Source organism: Pezoporus wallicus, unplaced genomic scaffold, assembly GCF_028554395.1.
Source record: "Pezoporus wallicus isolate ANWC-B61680 ecotype Strahan unplaced genomic scaffold, APGP_CSIRO_Pwel_v1 contig_7949, whole genome shotgun sequence".
NCBI lineage: Eukaryota > Metazoa > Chordata > Aves > Psittaciformes > Psittacidae > Pezoporus > Pezoporus wallicus.
In genome coordinates, this window is record NW_026638589.1 from 9,195 (window position 1) to 33,277 (window position 24,083).

At 47.5% G+C, this 24,083-nt stretch overlaps 1 pseudogene; it reads right to left on the reverse strand.

Annotated features, from left to right (window-relative positions):
• Window positions 1-1,010: 1,010 nt before the first annotated feature.
• On the reverse strand, window positions 1,011-19,851 carry LOC130600153 (DNA ligase 3-like; annotated as a pseudogene).
• Window positions 19,852-24,083: the final 4,232 nt, after the last annotated feature.

Here is a 24,083-nt window from a genome sequence, read left to right on the forward strand (position 1 = left end):
CAGCCACTGAAGCAGGGGAGCAGCACGATGAACACATCCAGGTTGTGCTGTCAATGAACAGCCTGCTCAGAAAGAAGAGGGATGCATTGCGAACGAAGGCCAGCCCTGAATGACTACTTCTGATGTAGTAGGAGTACCCTCTAGTGGGAGAACAGCTTGGAGAAAGCCTTGAAAATCATTACATGCACACACAAATGCAGAATTTTAGATCTCAAAGAAAAAAAACGCACTGAGATTGAGCATAAGACAAACAGAATGGGCTTGAAAACTGAGGACAACAAATATCATGGGAAATACAGGCATAAAGTCTGATTATCACTTACAGTGCTATTTTTTACTTTTCAAGGAAAGCCACTTAAAAACATAGTCAAAACCACTCCTTCAAGGATTTCTATGCCAGGAGAGCACTGGCTTGGAAACTAGATAGAAGAGTACTCATATTCATGAAGCCAGGCCAAGCCTATTTAAATACCCAAAGGTCACAGAAAAGCCTACAGCTGTGTATCCTAATCCTGCTTACCGCCTGAAACTTCTGGGGGTAGAAGCAGTCTCTGTACTCATGGCAGAAGCCCGACACGTTTCCTGACGACATCAGAGCTGGTGAAGCTGCCTTGCTTTGGCTCCTGGATGAAAGATTTTGCTGTTAGAGCAGGGGAGGAACTGGGCAATGACTGATGCATTGGACATAAAGAATGCAGAGGATGCTTTAAAGTGTACACAGATGGGATCAATATGCTCCCCTCAGTGCCCTCTCTAATACCACACTGACACCACAGTGACAGGTGAGTATTAGAATCTCAATAGAGTGGAATTATGTGGTACCTCCAGCACCCTTGCCATGCAAAAGCCTATCTACCCTCAATGGTATATATCTAGACATCCCTTCATCCACTATTGAAATGCACCTACCTCTAGGGAGACATTTGTGGTGTCTACACCTCCAAATCTTCTGGTTTGGGCAAAGAGAAATACAGCTGAGGCTTCTGAGCTCTTGTTTTCAGATTAAAGATCTAAGCATTGTTTTCTGCAAGACAGCAGCTGTAAAGGATTTAAAGAAACACAGTCCACTTTAACAGCCAGGGATAGAAGGAAACTAAGAAAGTCCATCCCAGGCTCCACGTAACCTTTTCTATAGAGATGTCACCCAGTTAAGCATCCCACAGAAACCTGTGCTGGTAGAAGTGCCATAGGTGAAGCAGGAGTGAGAGCAGGGCATGGGGATTCTTCACAGGTCAATTTAGAAATGGTGGGAGAGGTGACAGGCACAGGAAAGTGATGAGTTAAGCCCAGCATCCCTCCTGAGAGACATCACAGTGCTCCCTCTGCATGGTGTGCCATGTGCAGCCCACGAGTTCCCTACTTCCTTCAAGCTCCAGTTCCTCCCAGAAAACATGGCTAAGTCAGAGCCCCAGTTTCTGGTTGCAAGTATGAAATTCCGTTTTGGGTCCACCTTCAGTTCAAAGAGCCTCCTCTCAAAGAGGAGCTGCCCCACAGCAGAGCTCACTGCCACCTTCCTGCTCCATACTCAGCAGCCACCTGGCTGCTTCAGCCCACCAGGACTTCCCAACCAAGCACTGACACAGCAAGGTACAACATGACAACCACAGGAGCAGGAAAAGATGCCAGTCCTAGACACTGACTCCACCTGGATCCTTCTTATTTCACTGGGAAGCATCTGGGAAAAGATAACTACTCATCATAGAGAAGGAAGGAGCCTTACTTAAGGTGACTGAGCTGCAGAACTGGACCAAAGCCCAGACCTCTCCCAGAGGCAGAGGGAGGGTTTGGCTCTGTGGAGGGTTACTTTGCCTTCCACACTGCACACTCAGTTAAAGTGACAGATGACTCTGCGTGCATGAGCCTCCATCCCTGTAGCAAGGAGAGTGCAGATGATTGCTCAGGGAGAATGGAAGAGAAAAAGAAAGAAAACAGATGAGAGAAATTTGACATAGACTTCTGAAGAAAGAAGTGGAAGAGACTCCCTGGATGCAGAAGGTGCCACTGCAGAACCAGGCACATGCAGTGGAAGAGACTCCCTGGATGCAGAAGGTGCATCTGCAGAGCCAGGGACATGCCAAGGAAAATCCATGAAAAGTTTAAACTTTAAAGGAAAAGCAAAGCAAAGAAAAGAAAAAAAAAAGGAAGAGAAAGGATCCTATTAAGATTAATGCTTTTTGGCTTTCCATCTCCCTCCAGCATGGCTCTTCCATTTCCGTAAACTCATTATCCTCACTGCTGTTTCACTTAATTGGAAAATGCCTATTGCAACAGAGCACGTTCCAAGACAAACCTTGAATGTACATAGAACAGGCACTTAAAAGCTTTCAAATATTTCAAATTTGCTCAACACAATTATGTTAACAAAAGCCCTGTGGGACTCTGGTTTGGGTTTTTTTTAAGCAAAACAAAACCCACCAAAAAGAACAAGCCCCACAACAGTCATAAAGCATGTGTTCACAGGGCTAGAATCGCCATTACACTGCTCCTGATTAGTATTCACTAAGTTTTTATGTGCACACACAGTTATTGCCAGGGTAGGGAAGAGGGGAAAGCAGGAAATGACAGTAAATTATTTGGCTGGTGAAGGTCAGGGAACTGAAACAAGGATATTAGTTCCACTGCACCCAGCACCACCAGGTCTGCCATGTCAGTCATGGCACCCCCATTTAGGTAATCCTTCTTCACTTTCAGCCAGTGCCGCTTCCCTGGTTCTTAATTACCCTGTGCAGAACAGGGTAAGAACCCCCAGTCAGAAAGATCATCTGGGGGACAGCTGTCCCCTCAAACAGCCCTTGCTTTTATCCAGCTTAACACTGCAAGAGCACAGCAGTGCTCACATCTATAAGGAGCAACTTGGATTGGATGTCAGCATCAGTAAGAACCCAGAGATTTCCACGATGCTCAGCTTTGTGTGCTTCATCCACAGATCTGCCCGCTGTTACTCCCCAACTCCCGGCATACCCAGTGAAGAGTAAATATGAACCTGCCTTTATATCTTTCAACACCAGTCCTTCCAGTCCCTCATGAATGATGTGGGTGATCGTATCTGCCAGATCCAAAGCTTTCTGAAATGGAAAGGCATCACGGTTAGCTCAAGAGTGTCAAAGGGCTGTGGTCTTCAGGCTTTCTATGTGGAGCAGTGGTGTACTAAACCATCATGTTCTCTTTGCTGCACATCCAGTAACTAATACGGGAATATGTCCCAGGAAGAGAAGGGGTCGTTAGTTAAACATACTCCTCAGAGATGAGGACACACGTTGGTTGTGTCCCAGGTATGTTGTGTATGTGCAAGATGAGATTTTCTCAGCCTGCTTAATGCTCTATCCAGCTGCCTTGGTTCCTATCCTCTTTGCTTCTTCCCAAAATGCTTCCTCTACCCCAAATGCCCAAGCATTCTCCACCAAAGCCAAGATGCTACTGAAATCAGTAGCAGTGGGGAAAAATAATGGGAGATAGGCCTTGTGCACAGCAATGAGAGGAAAAACCAAGCGTGCTGCAATGTAAATGCAGCTTTTAGCACTTGGGATGTATGTGGGCTGTGTGGCACTTGAAGTTGCCAGAAGCAGTCTAGCTCCCTTCAGTCATACTCCAGTCTTTCTCCACAGCTCAGCACTGCACAGTAAAGACTAAGTTACAAGAGGATTTAGCTCCTCCTAGCAACAGTTATGATAGGTACAAAATCGTTAAGAAGCCAAGAGGAAAAAAAAGATGTGCAAGTTTCAACTATGTAAAGTGGTTGCATTGCTCAAGATGGGAGCACAGGCACAGTGCTCTTGAACACCGCTCACTCAAGGAGCCCTGTACAGACAGCAGAACCATCCTGACAGCAGGGGATTGCTGCCTTTGCAGCCTTAGTCAGAAGGCCCTGTGGTAAAGGAGCAATGGGGTGTCCAGAGTACAAGCAATGAGATCACCAGCCAGGCAGTCTGAACACTGAGCTCACCGTGACGTGCTTCATCTCCGAGAAGAGGAGCCGGTCAGGGATTTCAACCATGTTATCATAGAGGAACTTGCAATGCTCACACAGAGGCCTGAAGGAAGGTTTGGAGAATGAAGGACAAGTAGCAGACATGTGAACACTAAGAAAAGCTATTTAGAGAATTAAGTGATGTATCCTACAGAGTTCTAGAAAGGACAATCAATTCTTACTTTCCTCCAGGGAGTGAGTTATAAAATAGAAGTTCTATGTTAAGCATGCATTTTGTTTCAGATAGAAGATGAGCTGGGCACTGAACCACACTCACTGAAATAGAGTCAAACCTATTTTGGAACTGCAAAGCAAGATAGAGCTCCACAGTGAAACTCCTCAGCACAGCAAGGATCCTCCCATGCTGTCTGGATTTTCTGGGCTCAATAACCCACATATACCTCTCCCTCTGTGGCAAGTTCATGCTGGCAAACTGGTCAGGCTACTCACACTGTGCCAGACACATATCTGTCCATCAGGCTGACATCACTGAAGTAGATGCAGTCAAACACAAACAAGCAAACATTGGCATCTTGGAAAGCAGCTTTGTGCAAAACAATTAAGAGCGACTGAAAGAAATCCACAGTCATAGCAAGCAGCAATAGGCAGGTTTAGAAAGATGACAGAAACAAAAGGATGTATTTTTATCTCCATCATCTTTTAGTTATAAGCAGCTTAGGCCTTTTCTAAAAGACAGAATTATTCTAAGAATTAAGATTTAGACTGAACGTGTCAAAAGCACACAGAAAGAAACTAAAAATGCTCATTTCCTAGTGACAGGGAAACATCACCAGAAATAGTAATGACTTCAGGCAGTACAACATCCATCCATCACTACCGCTGTAACAAAAACCCAACCACCATTCCAGACTTCAGATTAATAGCTACTTTAAGTTAAAGCCCTTACAGCTTAATTTTCATGTTACTGTCCTCTTCTTCACCACCATTTAGTCTAGATACAGACACTATACAACATTCACATGGACTAAACGCTCTTGACATACCGTGGTGTTCCACTTTGCCACACATTGCTCAAACAATGACAGAACCACAGGGTTTTCTAAGGGGTTTTAACATTTATCTTGAGCTGAAATGTTCTTACTGTCCTGCAAGATTAATATCAAATCTGTTGTATTAGAGCAGTCCCTTTTCTTTGATATCAGCCTTCTCAGGGATCTTATCTTTTCCCCAGATCTCTTCCCTGTGATAACAGATCACATGCTAGTGTGTTGAAGTCAGCAGAGGAACAGTCTCCAACCACAGCAAAGTTTCTTTACCTTGTGCACGCCAAGAGTCCCAAAAGCAAGGGGCTTGCCAGTTTTGTTATCAATCAGAACTTCTGAATCCAGGATCATGCTTTGCCCACCAGCGAAAGCCTGAGGGATGAAGTCCTTAAAATGGGCCACCTTGGAGAAAAGGAAGGAAAAATAGATCTACTGGCTGAAGAGAGGGACTCACCCCAGTGCAGACAGTTCTCCCAGAAGCAGGTGTAGGCATACCTGCACTAGTGTCCTGGGTTCAGCAGTAGCAGTCATGTTTTTCCTTTGTGTTAACTGGTGCAGTGCTGTGTTTTGACTTCTAGCTTGAGAACAGTGCTGGTGAAGCCGATGTTTTCGGTTGTTGCTAAGTGATGTTTACCCTGACCAAGGACTCTGTGAGGCTCATGCTCTGCCAGGGAGGAGGGGAAGCTGTGAGGAAGCAGACGGGGCGCCTGACCCGGGCTAGCCGGGGAGGTATTCCATACCACAGCACGTCATGCCCGTGGTGGGGGGTAACTGGGAGTTACCCGGAAGGACAGGGGCTTCCGGGTGGAACTCGCTTTCTTGGCCGGTGGTATCGTATTCTCTTCCCTTGTTATTTTCCCTTATCATTGTTTTAGCTGATAGTAGCGGTGGTGATTTGTTGCTGGACTGTTCTTGTCTCAACCCGTAGGAGTTGCACTCTCTCGATCCTCCTCCCCGTTCCTCCGGGAGCGGGGAAGGGGAGAGACCCGGTGCGGGAGGGGGGGGAGACGGGCACGGACCTCGATTGTTGTCAGCTCGGCACCACTCACTGGGAGTGAGTGAACAAGTTACCTGACTGGGTTTAAACCACGACAACTAGCTTTGCTTTCTACTACGGTATAAACTGTACACTGTACAAAGAGAAAAATGAGGCTTGAACAAATATAACCAAGTCACCCAGCAGGTATCAGGCCTCCCGAAACGCAGTGTGTAAGAGGACTCTAAAGCAGAGAGCTTAATGTTAGTTTCAAGCCCTGGATGTCCACCAAAACTAATTGATTACAACTCCATCAAGGGTTCCTTTTCCAGATTCCATGTGTCTACATAATTAGGAAAGTCCACAACAAGAGGTATTCCCCCTGCTTACAGAAGTGGTTGTGAAATGCAGTCATGTTTCTAGAGGAGCCAGTGCAAGAGGAGAGGTGGTTGATAGGTGCTTACTTTATGTGGGAGGACAGGCTTGAGGCTTCTGCTGAAGTAGCTGATCTCCATTTTTATGGACCTGCACCCACTCACCATCGTTATTTGATCTCTGCATACATGCCATTGGGGCACTTCTTCAAGGCATACTCAATGGACTTGCAGGCTTCAGCCTTAGGAAGGTGGAGAGAGACAAATTCCAAACTCACTCAGATTATACGTTAAAAGATGAAGATCCTTTTAGTCAAGTTCATGAACTAACAGTGCTTTGTAGCTCTTTTTGTCCAGGATCTCTAATACGCAGTCCAAGTTTTCCTTTTCTTAATTACTCATTTACTTAGAATCACCTACACATACCCAGATAATTACAGCTTTTCAGTGCTTGTCTCCTCCAAATACTTAAAGGTGAAAGTACTGTGCCTTTAGCAGGAGCATGCTTAGCCCATAAGTAAATATTTAACTCAATCTGTTCAAATAAAACCTCAAACTTATTTGAATCTCTAATGCAGTTGAAAGCTTACACTATTTCTATAGAAAGAATGGACTTCTGGAATGACAGCAAACAAAAAAAAGGCATTTCTGGACTGAAAGCAAGTCAAGATTTTAGCTTCTGCAGCGGCACTGAAGATGCAAGTACACTGAATATTGGCCTCCTGGTAGAAAACACTTTCTAAAGTGGTATTAAATCAGCACTGCATGCTCTGTTAGCTCACACTACAGTCATTTATCTATCTATTGCTTGTTAAAGTTGAGGGGTCTGACAGCGCATGTGAGAACCCCATCTCTCGAGCAGCTGAAGGTGCTCATTGCAGGGGAGCCAACCTTACCAGCACGGGCTGCACGGGGGTCATCAGGGAGGCCTGCACACTGAGGGTCCGCTTCAGACCTGGCATCTTCTCAGCCTCCTGCTGGTTCTTCAGGACTCGCTCTGCCATGCGTGATGCTTTGAACGCCTCGTAAGCATTGGGATCCAAAGCATCCAACCTTCAACAGATTGAGGAGAGGGGGAAGCATGGAACAACCTCAGCTCTGCTGCTCTGGGCTTATGAAGCTGCCCACTTCTGGTGGATTTCTCACGACGAAAGGTAAGACTTACACATGTTTTGCTCCAGCATTTATTTTCAAGTCATGCTTAACTAGCTTGATGATGCATTTCAGGTCGCTGCCCATACATCTGAAATGCGAGAGAAGATTCAGAAGTGGCAGACATTTAACTGAATTACTTGCCAGCTGAAAAAAAGAAACTGATCAAAAAAGGTCCTCCCTTTCTGGAGGGTTTAAAATTAAATAAGAACACGTTACCAGTGACAGCTCAGAGGCACAAAAGAATATCCAAAAAGCTTTTTAGCATCTCTATGTTTGAATGCCTGAATTAATTCTGTCTCAGTGGTGACATACTTTCCAAAATTCATGTAATTAATGCATCAGAAGGAAGCGACAGGAACATCCTCAAATCAGATCAACACAGACTGAGCCGCACAAAAAATCTTCAACCTGTCTAAATGGCTTGAAGGCTTTTCCAAACATAAATAAGTACAGCAAATTCATTAACAGCTAAGTCTCATTAAGGCAGCTAATAGTGGCTTGTCAGGCCAGGATGAAATTCTCTGGCATGAACAGGAGCCAAACATGTTCTCCACTGCTGGTCAGCAGTCAGGGTGTCTTAATCAAACCACTAATAGCAGCTGGAAGACATGAAGTTCAGTCTCTGTGGCTATGATTAGTTTTCCACCTGCTCCAGCTTGTGATATGTTGATAACTACTCCCAGTTTTAGGGCAAACCTTCAGAGGCCAATTACCCTGCTCACCTGCGAGTGATATGCTGCAGCACACTTTGCTGGTCATCTTCCTTAGTGAGCTTTGATTGCTGGATGAGGAATTCCTCTACCTCTTGGATGGTTAGGAGACTTTTAGCTGCTGGAGGACAACACTTGCTCTGTTCAAAGAAGAGGTGTATTGTGGAGGCAATGTTCTCACAGGAGAATGGATAATTGGTACATAAACTCTGAATAATCCTGAAAGATACAGCAAGGCCATGAGAGGCCTGAGGAAGCCTAAACAAGCAAGATAAGAAGAAGCTGGAATTCACCGAGCTAATAAGAACTGTTGGCAAGCTTTCGAGGTCAAGTTCTCACACCTGTGCTTAACCAATTATATGTTAGTCACTAAGGGTCTTCAAGACAGGTATCCAATCATAATATGCCAAATCACTGTATGTGCATGTAAGAAATAGTAAGGCTTTGTAATAAATGGCTTCTGTCTGATCATACTGATCTCTGACTGAGTCCATGTCGTGGTTTAAACCCAGTCAGGTAACTTGTTCACTCACTCCCAGTGAGTGGTGCCGAGCTGACAACAATCGAGGTCCGTGTCCCCCCCCCCACCGGGGTTCTCCCCCACTCCCGGAGGAACGGGGAGGAGGATCGAAAGAGTGCAACTCCCACGGGTTGAGACAAGAACAGTCCAGCAACCAATGTACACAAATCACCACCGCAACTATCAACTACAACAATGATAAGGGAAAATAACAAGGGAAGAGAATACGATACCACCGGCCAAGAAGACGAGTTCCACCCGGAAGCCCCGTGTCCTTCTGGGTAACTCCCAGTCACCCCCCACCCCGGCCATGACGTGCTGTGGTATGGAATACCTCCCTGGCTAGCCCGAGTCAGGGGCCCCATCTCTGCTTCCTCCCGGCTTCTCCTCCTCCCTGGCAGAGCATGAGCCTCACAAAGTCCTTGGTCAGGGTAAACATCACTTAGCAACAACTGAAAACATTGACTTCACCAACACTGTTCTCAGGCTGGAAGTCAAAACACAGCACTGCACCAGCTAGCACAAAGGAAAAAAAAAAAAAACCATGACTGCTACTGCTGAACCCAGGACATTATCCACCCCTTATTCCATACCATTCACGTCGTGCTCAGATCCCACATTTTCAGTACACCATCGCTCTCCCATATATATACATCCATATACATACAGACCAAGAGGAAAAGATCATTTTCTTAGTGCATGGACCAATCCCTATAATGCTGCCGAGTCCATTCGGTCCATGATGTTCAAAGTTCATTCTCTGTTGGGATGATGGCTGGAGGGAAGTCAGGGCCAGTCGCTGGTGACCTGGAGACATCTAGTTGATGGGCTATAAAAGCATTACACAGCAGGCAATGGCATACAATTGAGTTCACTGGCTGTTTTCCCCTAAAATCAAATCCCCTTGAGGTATACATCGGACTTCCCCATCTTCCTGCATTACCCACCAAGTATAGCCAGGTCCCTGAGCAAAAGCAATCCCACGAGTGGGTTTGCCTTTACCTGAAGCAGGAATTACCCAGACTGTCTTCCCCAGCAAATTCTTCATATGCACCACGGGAACTTTGTCCCCCTCTACAATATGTAAAAGTTCTGACTGGGCTGGGCCAGCCCTGTTGGCAGATCCTCTGGTGTTGACCAACCAGGTGGCCTTTGGTAAGTGTGTATCCCAATGCTTGAAAGTTCCCCCACCCATTGCTCTCAGTGTAGTTTTTAACAGCCCATTGTACCGTTCGATTTTCCCAGAGGCTGGTGCATGGTAGGGGATGTGATATACCCACTCAATGCCATGCTCTTTGGCCCAAATATCTATAAGGTTATTCCGGAAATGAGTCCCATTGTCTGACTCAATTCTCTCTGGGGTGCCGTGTCGCCACAAAATCTGTTTCTCAAGGCCCAGGATGGTGTTCCGGGCAGTGGCATGGGGCACAGCGTATGTTTCCAGCCATCCGGTGGTTGCTTCCACCATGGTAAGCACATGGCGCTTGCCTTGGCGGGTTGGTGGCAGTGTGATATAGTCAATCTGCCAGGCCTCCCCATATTTATACTTCAACCATCGTCCTCCATACCAAAGAGGCTTTAACCGCTTGGCTTATTTAATTGCAGCACATGTTTCACACTCATGAATAACCTGGGCAATAGTGTCCACTGTTAAGTCCACCCCTCGATCACGGGCCCACCTGTACGTTGCATCTCTGCCCTGATGGCCTGAAGTGTCATGGGCCCACCGGGCCAAAAATAATTCACCTTTATGTTGCCAATCTAAGTCCATCTGAGCCACTTCAATCTTAGCCGCTTTATCCACTTGTTGGTTGTTCTGGTGTTCCTCAGTGGCCCGACTCTTGGGTACATGGGCATCTACATGACGTACCTTCACCACCAGGTTCTGCACCCTGGCAGCAATATCTTTCCACAGTGCAGCAGCCCAGATGGGTTTACCTCTGCGTTGCCAGTTGCTCTGCTTCCATTGCTTCAACCACCCCCACAGGGCATTTGCCACCATCCATGAGTCAGTATAGAGATAAAGTACTGGCCACTTTTCTCATTCAGCAATGTCCAGGGCCAGCTGGATGGCTTTCACTTCGGCAAACTGACTCGATTCACCCTCTCCTTCAGCAGTTTCTGCAACTTGTCGTCCAGGACTCCATACAGCTGCCTTCCATCTCCGATGCTTTCCCACAATACGGCAAGAGCCATCAGTAAACAAGGCATACTGCTTTTCGTTTTCTGACATGGTGGGGCCTCTTCAGCGCGCATCACCTCCTCCTCTGGTGACATTCCGAAATCTTTGCCCTCTGGCCAGTCCATGATGACTTCTAGAATGCCTGGACGACTGAGATTTCCTATTCGAGTTCGTTGTGTAATTAGTGCAGCCCATTTACTCCATGTAGCATCAGTTGCATGATGTGTAGAGGAGACCCTGCCTTTGAACATCCAGCCCAGCACGGGCAACCGGGGTGCCAGAAGGAGCTGTGCTTCAGTGCCAATCACTTCCGAAGCAGCTCGAACCCCTTCATAGGCTGCCAGTATCTCTTTCTCAGTTGGGGTATAGCTGGCCTCAGATCCTTTATATCCCCGACTCCAAAAGCCGAGGGGTCGACCTCGAGTCTCCCCTGGAGCTTTCTGCCAGGCTCCAGGTAGGACCGTTCTCCCCAGCTGCAGTGTACAGTACATTTTTTACATCTGGTCCGGTCCGGACTGGTCCAAGGGCTACTGCGTGAACTATCTCGCGTTTAATTTGCTCAAAGGCTTGTTGCTGCTCAGGGCCCCATTTAAAATCATTTTTCTTCCGGGTCACATGATAGAGAGGGCTTACAATCAAACTGTAATTCGGGATGCGCATTCTCCAGAACCCCACAGCACCCAAGAAAGCTTGCGTTTCTTTCTTATTAGTTGGTGGAGACATTGCTGTTATCTTGTTGATCACATCTGTGGGGATCTGTCTACGTCCATCTTGCCATTTTATTCCCAAAAATTGAATCTCCTGTGCAGGTCCCTTGACCTTACTCCGTTTTATGGCAAAACCGGCTTTCAGCAGAATTTGGATTATTTTCCTCCCTTTCTCAAAGTCTTCTTCCGCTGTATCGCCCCACACAATAATGTCATCAATGTATTGCAGGTGTTCTGGAGCTTGCCCCTGTTCCAGTGCAGTCTGGATCAGTCCGTGGCAAATGGTAGGGCTGTGTTTCCACCCCTGGGGCAGTCGGTTCCAAGTGAACTGGACACCTCTCCAAGTAAAAGCAAACTGTGGCCTGCACTCTGCTGCCAAAGGAATGGAGAAAAATGCATTGGCAATATCAATCGTGGCATACCACTTGGCTGCCTTTGACTCTAGTTCATACTGAAGTTCTAGCATGTCCGGTACGGCAGCACTCAATGGTGGTGTGACTTCATTCAGGCCACGATAGTCTACTGTTAGTCTCCATTCTCCATTAGACTTTCGCACTGGCCATATGGGGCTATTAAAGGGTGAGCGGGTCCTGCTGATCACCCCCTGACTCTCCAGTCTACGGATCAGCTGATGGATGGGAATCAGGGAGTCTCGGTTGGTGCGATATTGCTGCCGGTGCACTGTTGTGGTCGCAATTGGCACTTGTTGTTCTTCAACTTTCAGCAACCCCACAGCAGAGAGGGATCTTCTGAGAGACCAGGCAAGGTGGACAGCTGCTCAATTTCCTCAGTCTCCAAAGCAGCAATACCAAAAGCCCACCGGTACCCTTTTGGGTCTTTGAAGTACCCTCTCTTGAGGTAGTCTATGCCGAGGATGCATGGAGCCTCTGGACCAGTCACAACAGGGTGCTTTTGCCACTCCCTCACAGTCAGGCTGATTTCAGCCTCCAGCACAGTCAACTCTTGGGATCCTCCTGTTACTCCAGAAATATAGATGGATTCCACCCCTTGACAGCTTGATGGCATCAGGGTACACTGTGCACCGGTATCTACTAGAGCCTTATACTTCTGTGGGACTGATGTGCCAGGCCATCTGATCCACACAGTCCAGTAAATCCGATTGTCCCCTACCTCCACCTGGCTGGAGGCAGGGCCCCTCTAATGGTCGTCACAGCTTTGGACACTTAAGTCGTGGTGAAAGGGATTATTCTTCGTTATCACAGGAGCTGGAGTAAAATCAGCTCTTCCACTCCATCTGGGAAACTGCTCACCAGAGACTGAAGCCGTAGCTCTCATGGGACGATCAGTCTTGGCCCTTGCTCCCCTCTTCAGTTCACTCACCCGTTCCTCCAAAGCTGAAGTAGGTTTTCCATCCCACTTTGTCATGTCTTCTCCGTGATCCTGCAGGTAAAACCATAGGGCACCCCGTGGCGTATACCTCCTGTATCTCCTCTCTTGAACAATAGGACGCCTTTTGTTAATAGCTGAGACGTGTGTTGGTACACGTGAGGAGCTGGATAAATCAGATAGAACGTCCCTCAATTGTTCGAGATCCTGGGACAGTTTTTCCACAGCTGAGATGATGGAAGGGGTGAGGTTGTCTTTGAACTCTCGGAGTTTATGAGCCATTTCATCCACTGTTAGTGGTACTATGTCATTCCAGGTTACTGTTGCCAATGAATGGGCATATGATGACGGTGCATTCCGTGTAAGTTTTCGCCACATGGGTCGTGTACATTCAACTTCATCTGGATCTGTAGGTGTATCCCCGTTATTCGGCTTGATGTGATAGAGCATCTCTACGATGGCTGATTCCCTCAGAGACTGGATGCCTTTGTCTATAGTAGTCCACTTGGCCGAACGACTCGTAACATCGTCCTTGTACGGAAACCTTTCTTTCACAGCTGCCAAGAGCCTCCTCCAAAGGCTGAGGGACGTTTTCTCTCTTGCAACTGCTTTGTCAATTCCCCCTTCTCTAGCAAGTGATCCCAGCTGCTTGGCTTCCGTACCTTCTAGTTCGTGACCATCGGCCCCATTGTCCCAGCATCGGAGTAACCAGGTGATGATGTGCTCCCCTGGTTGACGGGTAAAATCTTTTCGCATATTCCGCAGCTCAGCTGAGGTCCGAGGTCGAGAAGTTACCTCTTCTTCTTCTTCTTCGTCATGTGATGATGACTCCTGATCAGATTCTGGACCGGGTGGTGAATTCATTGGTTCTTCATCTCGCTTCACCCTTTTTGCCTCCTTTTTGCTTGTTCTCTTGCGTACAGGGGCAACCGATATTGGTACGAATTGGTCCTCTGGTTTGGCTGCAGTGATTATCACTGTGGTTTGAGTAGCAACTGTACTTGTTGCTGGGGGTGGTGCAGCTGCTGTGCTTGGAGCTGGGGTAACCGCGCTGTCTGTTGCAGTTGAAGTTTGAGCAGCTGCTGTACTTGCTGCTGGGGTAGCTGCGCAGTTCATTGCAGCCAAAGTTGGAGTAGTGACTGTTGCTTTGCCCTCAGATCCGCTGACATTCTTTTCCTTTTGAAGGTGCTGGATAGTGTTGAACAAGGCCCTGTAAGCATAGGCCAAGCCCCAGCACGTTGCCGTGATTTGTCCATCTCTGGTATGGCCAGAATGACCACACACCTCATTTAAGTGTTTTACTAATTCTTCTGGATTTTGCAGTTGTTCGGTAGTGAAATTCCAAAGTACTGGAGGGGCCCACTGACCTAGATACTTGCCCATACTATCCCACACACCCTGCCATTCATGGCTGTCCAGCCTCAGGGAAAATCTCTCGGTCCTCCTACATTGTCGTTTGACCCCAGACAAGACCCAAACCTGACTCTGCTTAACTCTTGAAATCAGTAGTGGGCAAAACACACTCTGTATGCGTGTTAGCATGGTGATTCCCATCACCATCAGCAAACAAGTCTCAACAGCATTAAAATGCCATTCAAAATATTCAAAACTCTCAAATGTAAATGGTCTGGGGGGACGACTTGGGAGGGTAAAAGAATGTCTCCTTCACAGGTTGAGCACCTGAGAAGGAGAAAAAAGATGTGTAATTGCTAAGCACCTCCATCATATACCTCCCAAAGTATAAAGGTGGTGACCACACTGGGAACATAAGCCAGATCAGTTTCATGATCAATGATTCTATTGTATTACAAGTCATTACCATAAAGTACAATGGGACAAAAACCTTAGCCCAAGCCCCACACTTGAAAAACACTAATACAGCAAATACCGGATGGATGTAAGATATGATATACTGAAACTGTGAGATCAAGAGGAACAACCTTGAGAGCCAATAAATCAGCATTGTGACGAGTGACTACCAATCCAGTCAGAACTGTTCTTATCTCAACCCCTCGTGCCCCACGTTGGGCGCCAAAAAGAACTGTCGTGGTTTAAACCCAGTCAGGTAACTTGTTCACTCACTCCCAGTGAGTGGTGCCGAGCTGACAACAATCGAGGTCCGTGTCCCCCCCCCCACCGGGGTTCTCCCCCACTCCCGGAGGAACGGGGAGGAGGATCGAAAGAGTGCAACTCCCACGGGTTGAGACACGAACAGTCCAGCAACCAATGTACACAAATCACCACCGCAACTATCAACTACAACAATGATAAGGGAAAATAACAAGGGAAGAGAATACGATACCACCGGCCAAGAAGACGAGTTCCACCCGGAAGCCCCGTGTCCTTCTGGGTAACTCCCAGTCACCCCCCCACCCCGGCCATGACGTGCTGTGGTATGGAATACCTCCCTGGCTAGCCCGAGTCAGGCGCCCCATCTCTGCTTCCTCCCGGCTTCCCCTCCTCCCTGGCAGAGCATGAGCCTCACAAAGTCCTTGGTCAGGGTAAACATCACTTAGCAACAACTGAAAACATTGACTTCACCAACACTGTTCTCAGGCTGGAAGTCAAAACACAGCACTGCACCAGCTAGCACAAAGGAAAAAAAAAAAAAACCATGACTGCTACTGCTGAACCCAGGACAGTCCATGTATTTTCTGCAGCAGTGTATGGTCTCGGAAACATCTCCCTGTCTCCAGAAAGAAAATAAGGGTGTGGATCAGGGCTATGGCTACAGAATGGGGATTCAATATGGCTCCAATAAGTAGGATAAACCACAGGACTGCATGAAGGAATTGAATCAAACATTAGAAGAAAGCTGCCATGACACAGAATAAAGCTGCTCAGCTGTTTCATTTGCAAAAGAAAGGTAAGTAAGAGTACCAGTATTATCTCATTGCTCTGTTTTTCACTGCTGCAGCATCACAGACCATTTATTTCCTCAGGATGAATCCACTTGTAAATCCAAGGATCTGAAACAGTGTAGTGATGTCACTAGAAGACAGTATATACCAAGACAGTAAAGAGGTGTAATACTAGCTTCATTAATTCACCCATTTTCTTCATCTAGCAATGACTCAGAAGTGTGCAGAGTCCATTACCAACTCCTGGGCACAGGAATTAAATGCACAAATGAGCAATTGCAACTGTATGAGTGTAGATTAATTGTATGAACCACATTAAGCTCACAGGAACAGATCTGTTAATTGAATCACAGGTTTTGCTAAGTGATGTTACAAAAAGCGTAATATAAATCAGTTACGCAGGAATATGCTAGACAAAGCAGTTTAGACAATGCAGATGCAGCCCAAATTGCCTAAATATTTCAGTCTTGCTCTCTAAAGTTGGGCAGGTGAATTCATATGCTGCTTTCTGTTCAAGCATTCTTTTCTAAAGGTTCCAGATGGCAAAAAGTGCTATGCAAGGGGACAAAACCCCCAAGATTGCTAACTCCCATTCTAACAGACAAGCTAACTGTGTTTCAAGTAGGAGTTAAAAGCCCCATTACAGCACTGCCATATCGAGGGAGTGAAGAGAACTGGTGTCTGTACTCACCTGCTCCAGGTCACGGATCATTTCTTCTTGGTTGCAGTTGAAAATTCTACTGAAGAGCTTTACAATCTTATTGTTCAGGTTATAAACAACCTTAATGACGCCTGGTAACAGCAGCTTAATGGTCAGGTACACATCACCATGAAAGCCATCTGGGGAAAAAAAAAACGGCACACAGCACTGGAAACGGGCACAGTTTGTTTTCACACACAGGCTCTGGTTGTTTGTGCCCATTAGGATGGCCCTCCGAATAAAACCCTGCAGCCAGGGCTTCCTCTTTTCATCATGCTGTTCTGCTTCACATAAGAGATTCCTTAAGAGATATATTCACAATTGCCCTCCAGATGTGACGCCAGCACTAAGTTTGGCAGCACCGACGAATGTTCTCAGCAATTCTAGACTGAAACATTCTTCTTTGAATTTGTTATGGTGATAAACAGTTCACTTTGCAAATGTTATCTCCATAGTTCAGAAATCATCGCAACACACAGCAAGCAGGTTTTATATCACCCTTGCCTTTGAAGTAATACTTTGAGGTTCATTTTGAGAAGGTTTTCATATGCTAAAAACGCCAAGCAGGAATCCTACCTCCTCCAGATCCCTTCTTCAGAAAATCCTGGATGATCTGTGTTTTCACATTATAGCTGGGCTTTTCAGCTACCACAGCACAGAGCTTCCTGAACTCACGCAGCAAGCAGTCTTTGTGCTTTGGATCATGTTTTTTTGTGGACAGGCTGGACTTGAGGGAAGACTTTGCAGAGATATCTGAATTATTGGCTGCAAAGACAAGAAGAGAAGAAGCTGCCTTTTTAACCAGCACAGTATGATGCAAATTTTGCAGTTGTAGCTGCCTCTGCTTGGCAAGCTGAAAAGAATAACCCTGGTGTGCTGGCAAAGCTTCAGAGCTGAAGAATGACCTGTGCTATGCCAAAATTTGTGACTTAAAACATATCCTAACCTATTTTTATATTAGGGTTGATCTTCACAGTATACCAGAATCTTCGGGACCGTAATTCTACTGAATTAGTACGATTAATCCTTGGTGAAAAGGCATTCCTGCTGGCAGATGCTTCTGTCTTCTTTCTGTTTTATAGGCCTTTGCCCTTCACAGCAAGATGTTTTCCAAGGTATTTCTAAAATGGGGGAAAAAATGTCCCCATCCCCTCTTCTGTTACAATACCAAAACCCTTGCACATTCCTAGCTCTGGCTGTATACAGGGAGATAAGTGGGTGGTTCAGGGCTACACGTCTGTGTCAGGTCAGGCAGTGCTCGCACACCAATTGTCCTGCTGATAGTGGTTTCTCAGGACAAGCTGCGGAGGAATGCCAGGTTTCCCTTCCATGAACACCACCAATGGGAATCCCTCACAACCAAGTTTTTACAGATTTTGAGCTCCACATGGTGTATCTTTAGTCTGGACATTCACAGTCTGATTAAGTTAACCAATGGACTAAGTCATCCTGACAATGTGGGTTACTGCATAAACTTTTTTACCTTGGGAATACTACAAATTCAAGACTAAAAACCTCAGAAAGCACTAACCATTTCTGGCAAAACAGATTTTGGAACAATATTAAAACTAAATTGTCTTCTATAGATAAACACCTCTGATGCTGGTATTAGAAGAGAAGGATTTCCCAGAATTGCATTCTTTTTACCTGTGAAGCCAGAGAACTTCTTTGGTGATGGACTGCTGAGACCTAATGGATATTTTGTAGTTAGCTGTCCTGTGGCAGTGAGCTTAGCTTGGACTACCACTTTTTTCTTCGGTGTACTTCCAGCCTTGGAATTAGCTTCTGTAAAATAGTGACGTTCAAACCAGCAGTAAGAACTAACCTCATACATCACTCAATAAACTATATAAGAGATACTGCAACAAGTGAGTCTTAAAAGAACTGGTAAGGAAGGACAAAAAATGCACGTTTTTTCAGATATCAAGTTAAAAGTAAAGATCACGGAAAAAAAGCTTAAAGGGAAAATAAAAAATGACTGATGCATCCTCCTGGGATTTATCTGCCTAGGAATTAAATCACTCAGATGTTCTCCATAATAAGTTGTGACAAATGAATTTAGAATTGAGTATTCTTATCTTTCCTGTATGGCTGAAACACAGACTAGAGCAGCACTTTGTCATATCGATGTCATTACATCAGCGAGGATTTCATGGTAGAAGCACGACAATTGGTGGCGTACCTTGAGAATGAGTAAAGTACAGAAGTGAACAAGGTGCTGACTGTATCTCACCTGAGATGTGCTTGTTGATTGAGTCTATCTCCGCATCTTGTAGCTCTTCCTACCTTTCCAAGTCTGTGATGTCTTCCATTTTCTTGGTGGTGGCCCGAGCCTTACCCAACTTCTCAAACATGCACTTCACATGGTACCACTCCTTCACGTCCCCGTGTCGTGGTTTAAACCCAGTCAGGCAACTCGTTCACTCACTTCCCCCCTCTTCTTGCCCTCCCCCTGCTCCTGGAGGGACGGAGAGAAGAGTCAAAAAGTATGCAACTCCCATGGGTTGAGATAAAAACAGTTTAGTAACTAAGGTGTAACACAAATCACTACTGCTACCACCAATTATAATAATGATAAAGGAAATAACAAGGGAAGAGAATACAACACCTCACCACCAGCCAACCGATAACTCACCCCCAAGCCCGACCAAGCACCGACCCATACCTCCTCCAACCCTGCAGTCTCCCAGCCCTTCCAGCTAACCCCAGTTACATCCTGGGCATGACGTGCTGTGGTATGGAATACCTCTTTGGTCAGTTTGGGTCAGGTGTCCTGTTTCTGCTTCCTCCCGGCTTCCCCTCCCCCCTGGCAGAGGGGCTCACAAAGTCCTTGGCCAAACCAAAACATCGCTATCAGCTCTGTCCCCAGGCCGAAAGTCAAAACACTGCACTGAACCAGCTACCAAGAAGGAGAAAAATGACTGCTACTGCTGAACCCAGGACACCCCACCAGACTCCGTGAAAGGGCTGGGAACAATCTTCCCAATGCACACCATTCCCTTCACGATCTTCTCCTTGCACTTCTTGCAGCCTGCTGTGCCACACTTGGCATAGTCTATGCAGTACCTCTGCTCTGCCATGTCCTTTACAGCCATGCAGGCCTGGCAAAGCCAAGCGTTCACAAGTGGGGAGAAGCGGAAAGCCCCAGCACCACCACCCTGGTTTCTGCCTGCAGACCGGAGGGACACAGGCTGTAACAGCACCTGGTACCAGCAACTGAGGCTGGCCCCGGGGAGGCCAGCACAGCAAAGGAAGGGTCTTGGCAAGGAGACCTGTGTGTGGAAGACCAGTTCTGTGAGCCTGCCGAGCGCCCGGGCAGCCTGCGAGTGTCCTGCTGCCTGCGGGCATGCAGCCCGCTCCGTGTGCGCTGCGAACGAGAGGGCACGCTGAGGGCCTTGTGCCCGGTGGGGGGCTCTCGGAGGCCCCGATCCTCACCCTCTCACCCAGACCCATCCCACAGCCCCTACCACCCTCAGGCCCCGATCGCCCCCCACACCCGCCTCACAGCCCCTCTTTACCCCTCACACACGAACCCCGCCTCCCCACAGGCCGCTTGCCCGCCCTGCCCGCCCCGGCCCAGCCGCTGCAGCCCGCAGGCCCCGGCCCTGCCCATAGCGAAGGAAGCGCTCACCGAGCTCTCACACCGCGGCCATCCCGCCCTCAGCTGCTGGCCCGCGGGGGCCTCCCCCGCTCCCTCCCCAGCCCTCCCATTAGGCCGCAGCCGCCGCCACGGGGCCTTCGAACGCGGCTCTCGGAGCTTCCGGGCCCCGCCCCTTCCGCCCCGTGGTGGCGCCCGCCTCGCAAGCCTTTGTGCGCAGGCGCTGAGCGTCGTTTTCCCGCCTTTGGTGTGCGTGAGGCGAGGCCGCGGCCCCGGCCTCCGGAGCCGGCTGCGGTACGGGCAGGCAGGGCTCATGAGGGGAGCCCCATCTGCTGCCTTCCCCGCATCGGCCCTCGCGACAGAGCGGCGCCGTGTTGGTGCAGGTCTGAGGTACTGCCGTGTGCTCTGGGCTTCAGAACAGCCCCGCACAGGGCTGAGACGCTGCTCTGCCTCCTGACGTTGTGCCTTGCACTGTGTGTGTGCGGGCCTGAGGTGCTGAGCTGTGCGCGGCCTCCCAACACAGGCCCTCCAGGAGCCCGGCGGTGCTGATGTAGACTTCAGCCCCCCCCCCCCACCCCTGATCCAGCCCTTCATCCCAGTACAGGTGGGCACATGGCTGCAGCCCTGCTGTCTGCTCTGTTGTGGTGCAGCCTGCCCTGTTCCCCTGCTGAATGTGCTCTTGTGCTCTGCCAGGAGGCTGCTGAGGGAAGTGCAGTGGTTCCTGCAGGGTTCCTGCCTTTGGCCAAGAAGAGGATGCTGTGTGAGTTGCAATGAAGCTGTCCCTGACCTGCTTTGCTGTGCCTCAAAGGCAGGCTATGAGGCATAAGATACAGAATGAAGCATAACGTACAGAATTTGCTTCACCAGGTGTGTACCTGTTTTTTGCTGGCCTTCAGCTAGCTGTAAGGTGAGCTACAGTGCCTTTTGTCAGCACATCAAACTCCAGCTACACAAGCCACAGTATTTGGAGCTGCGGATGAGCAGCACAACCACACCTGGTCACAAAACTGGGATGAAGGCCGTGAGATAAGCGTTTCTGATCAATAGGATTTGGCTGTAAAGTAGCCTGTCTGCATTTCTTTGCAATACTTTACATTGCAGTACTTTGCTCTCGGACAATGGAATAATCCATGATCCCAGAACAGAATCACACCTTCCTGTCCCTCATGGTGCAGAAGTGGTGGAAACCCCAAAACAACAGAAACAAGCTCCAACCAAATCCAACTGAGGCTTTGAGTCACAGAAGAGGAACTGTGGGATTGAGGGAGTTCATGAGGAATTTCTTGACTGCTGTTGACTTCATGTGGAAGGCATCCAGACCAGCCCTATGCTCTGGTTTTAAAACGCTGATTCAAGAGGCTGTGTACATCCAGCTCCAGGACCACACATCTGACAGGCGCAGTGTAAAGGTAAGCATATGCGTTTAATGCAGTTACATTCTTAATCGTTCAGATTGCTTTGGAAAAGATGTCCCATTGAGGAAGTTATTTACAGAACCAGCAGTGCCTGGTGCACCAGTTTGCATTAACACTGACGTCTTACAGGAGAAGAAAATGGTGGAACCCGGGAAAAGATGTAATGTTGAGGGAGAGCTCACTGGGAGCACAGCATGGTGTTCACATCATGCCTTTGGTGAGATCTCTCAGTCATTGTGTGTTTGAGCCTGGTAAAAGAGATGGAAAGATAGACTCGAGGGCTGACACCCACTGCAGTGCGTCGTTATTGGATTTAAATGAGGCAGCTGAGCAGCCTCGCAGCGGTAGGATTTGCTTCCCTAACTTTTACTGGCTGAAAGTCAGCAAAACGATCTAGATGAGGCTGTGTTATAATCTACGATAACGCCTCTGTGAACCTGTAGAGGGCGTTTCAGAGGCTTCAGTTAGGGTGAGATGAACTGCCCTCTGGCTTTTTTCCGTTCGGGAGGTGTTAAAATGGACAGGTAAATGAACGGCTTCCGCTGAGGCCGGAGACTGATGACCTGACCCGTGGTGAAATGCAGAATGCACGTGTGAGTTTCAGTGGGTTTTTTTTTCAGTGAGAGACTGACACAAGTGATGGTTGCTTTTGAAAGGCCTGGGAATAACAGCAGCAAAGCTGGGGCACTCTTAGTTCCAGCTCTCTTGAGCAATGTAACTGAAGACTCTTCAGTCTGGAGCATTTCTTTTGCTTTCCTTCCACTGTAGCCGCAAGGGAATTTGTGCATCTTCTGATCTTTTTGAGGCTGGCAGGTTTTAGAGTACATTAGGAAGTGATAGAGGTTTCAGCTAGTATGAGACTTCCTGTTCTGGGTGGAAAGGTATGCTTGCAAGGGGAGGAATGAAAATTACTCTGGGTTTTATAGCTTTATTTGAACAAACTCCTCCAACTCCCACTTTGGCCAAGATGTACCTTTAAACAGCTGTGAATAGAGTGATATCTCCAGTGAGTGGCTCTCCACAACACTCAGGACACTGGGTTCACAGAAAGCGGGGAGAAAATGAGGAGACAAGTCACTCCTGTTTCTGGAAGGATCAACAAGGAATCACTGCTGGTGTCTCTCTTGGTAGCTAATGCTGGCATTGCTGAGATGAGCCTCTTAATATAATGCTCTCTCTGTGTAAAAGTCACCAATGACAGACCAGTGCAGAACTGTATTAAGTAGTTTATTCCACTAATACAGGGAAGATAATGCCTCAAAATTCAGATTTAAAGGTTTGAGTCTGTCTGTGCTTAAGCAAAGTGGTCATCTGGAGTGCTGTCAGGAGTTAAAATATACATTAAAGCTGAATAATGATCTCAAGGTCAGAGAAGGACAGAGGGTACCCACTCCTAGGAAGAGGCCTGAATCCCGACAGTCGGGATCAGGACCCTGGAGGCCTCCAAGGGAAAAAGAGCAAGGAACGATGCTTTGTTTCTATTGTGGAGGAAAAGGACATGTTAAGAAAGACTGTAGAAAGAGGATGATGGAGAGAAGATGTTCAAGGAAGATTACGGGTGTCAGGGGCTCTATCTGCTGGGGACTTGAGAAAGAACAGAGCCCTTGATAAAATTAAAAGTGGGTCCCTGGCAACAAGAAGTTGAGTTCCTAGTGGACTCAGGAGCGGAAAGATCAACTGTTCAAAAATTGCCCCGAGGATGTAAGATATCCCCAGAGACGGTACGGGTTATTGGAAACAAAGGAAAACCAGGAATAAAGATTGATTATTGAGAATCAGAAAATTGGTGGGCTCATAAGTGCCTTTAAGGGCGGCTACCTATATCCAAAAAGGGAGACGATTGGAACAAGGGGAACATATACCCGAGAGCCCTAAACTCTGCCCTCAAGGATATTAGGATTCAACTATGGCCAAGCCCCTGAAGACTGCGACTGCTGCTGAGAAGAAAAATGACCTCGCTGCTCCAGGCAACGGGGTAGGCGATGGAGGCAGAGGTGTATTAAGGTGAGGATATAGAGGGACCATAGCCACCAAAAGTTTAGGGTGGAAAGAGGTGCAAATTAAGTGGATGGGCCAGGTGGGTAGTAAGACCTCTACCAAATTTCGAAGGAAGGATTGGAAATCCGGATTTATGAGAGGAGGTAACCCACCAATTTTCTGGATCATCTATTGGATATGCGGATGGACATTAATCCCGGTAAAAGGATATGTCCATCAACCTTTCAAGTGGACCTTGTACAGATGGGAAGATCAACAAGTAGTCCAAAGTATAACCACATCAGGAGGGCCCACTTTTACTGCTAGCCTCTGTCAACTAGTGCCTAGAAGCCTGGGTTTAGATCGTATGGGATTTTGCTTCTGCCCAAGTTCGAATCCAGTAAGAGGATACTGTAATCACCCCGGGGAGTATTATTGTGCCTACTGGGGATGCGAAACAATAGCTTCAGATTGGGTCCCTGGAAATCCGGACAAGTTTTTAAGGGTACAGTGGGGGCCTTATGGATGCACCCCTCCGGAAAAGAAAATTGGAATGGAGGAGTAGTATTGGCTCCCCGTGGGAGAATCGA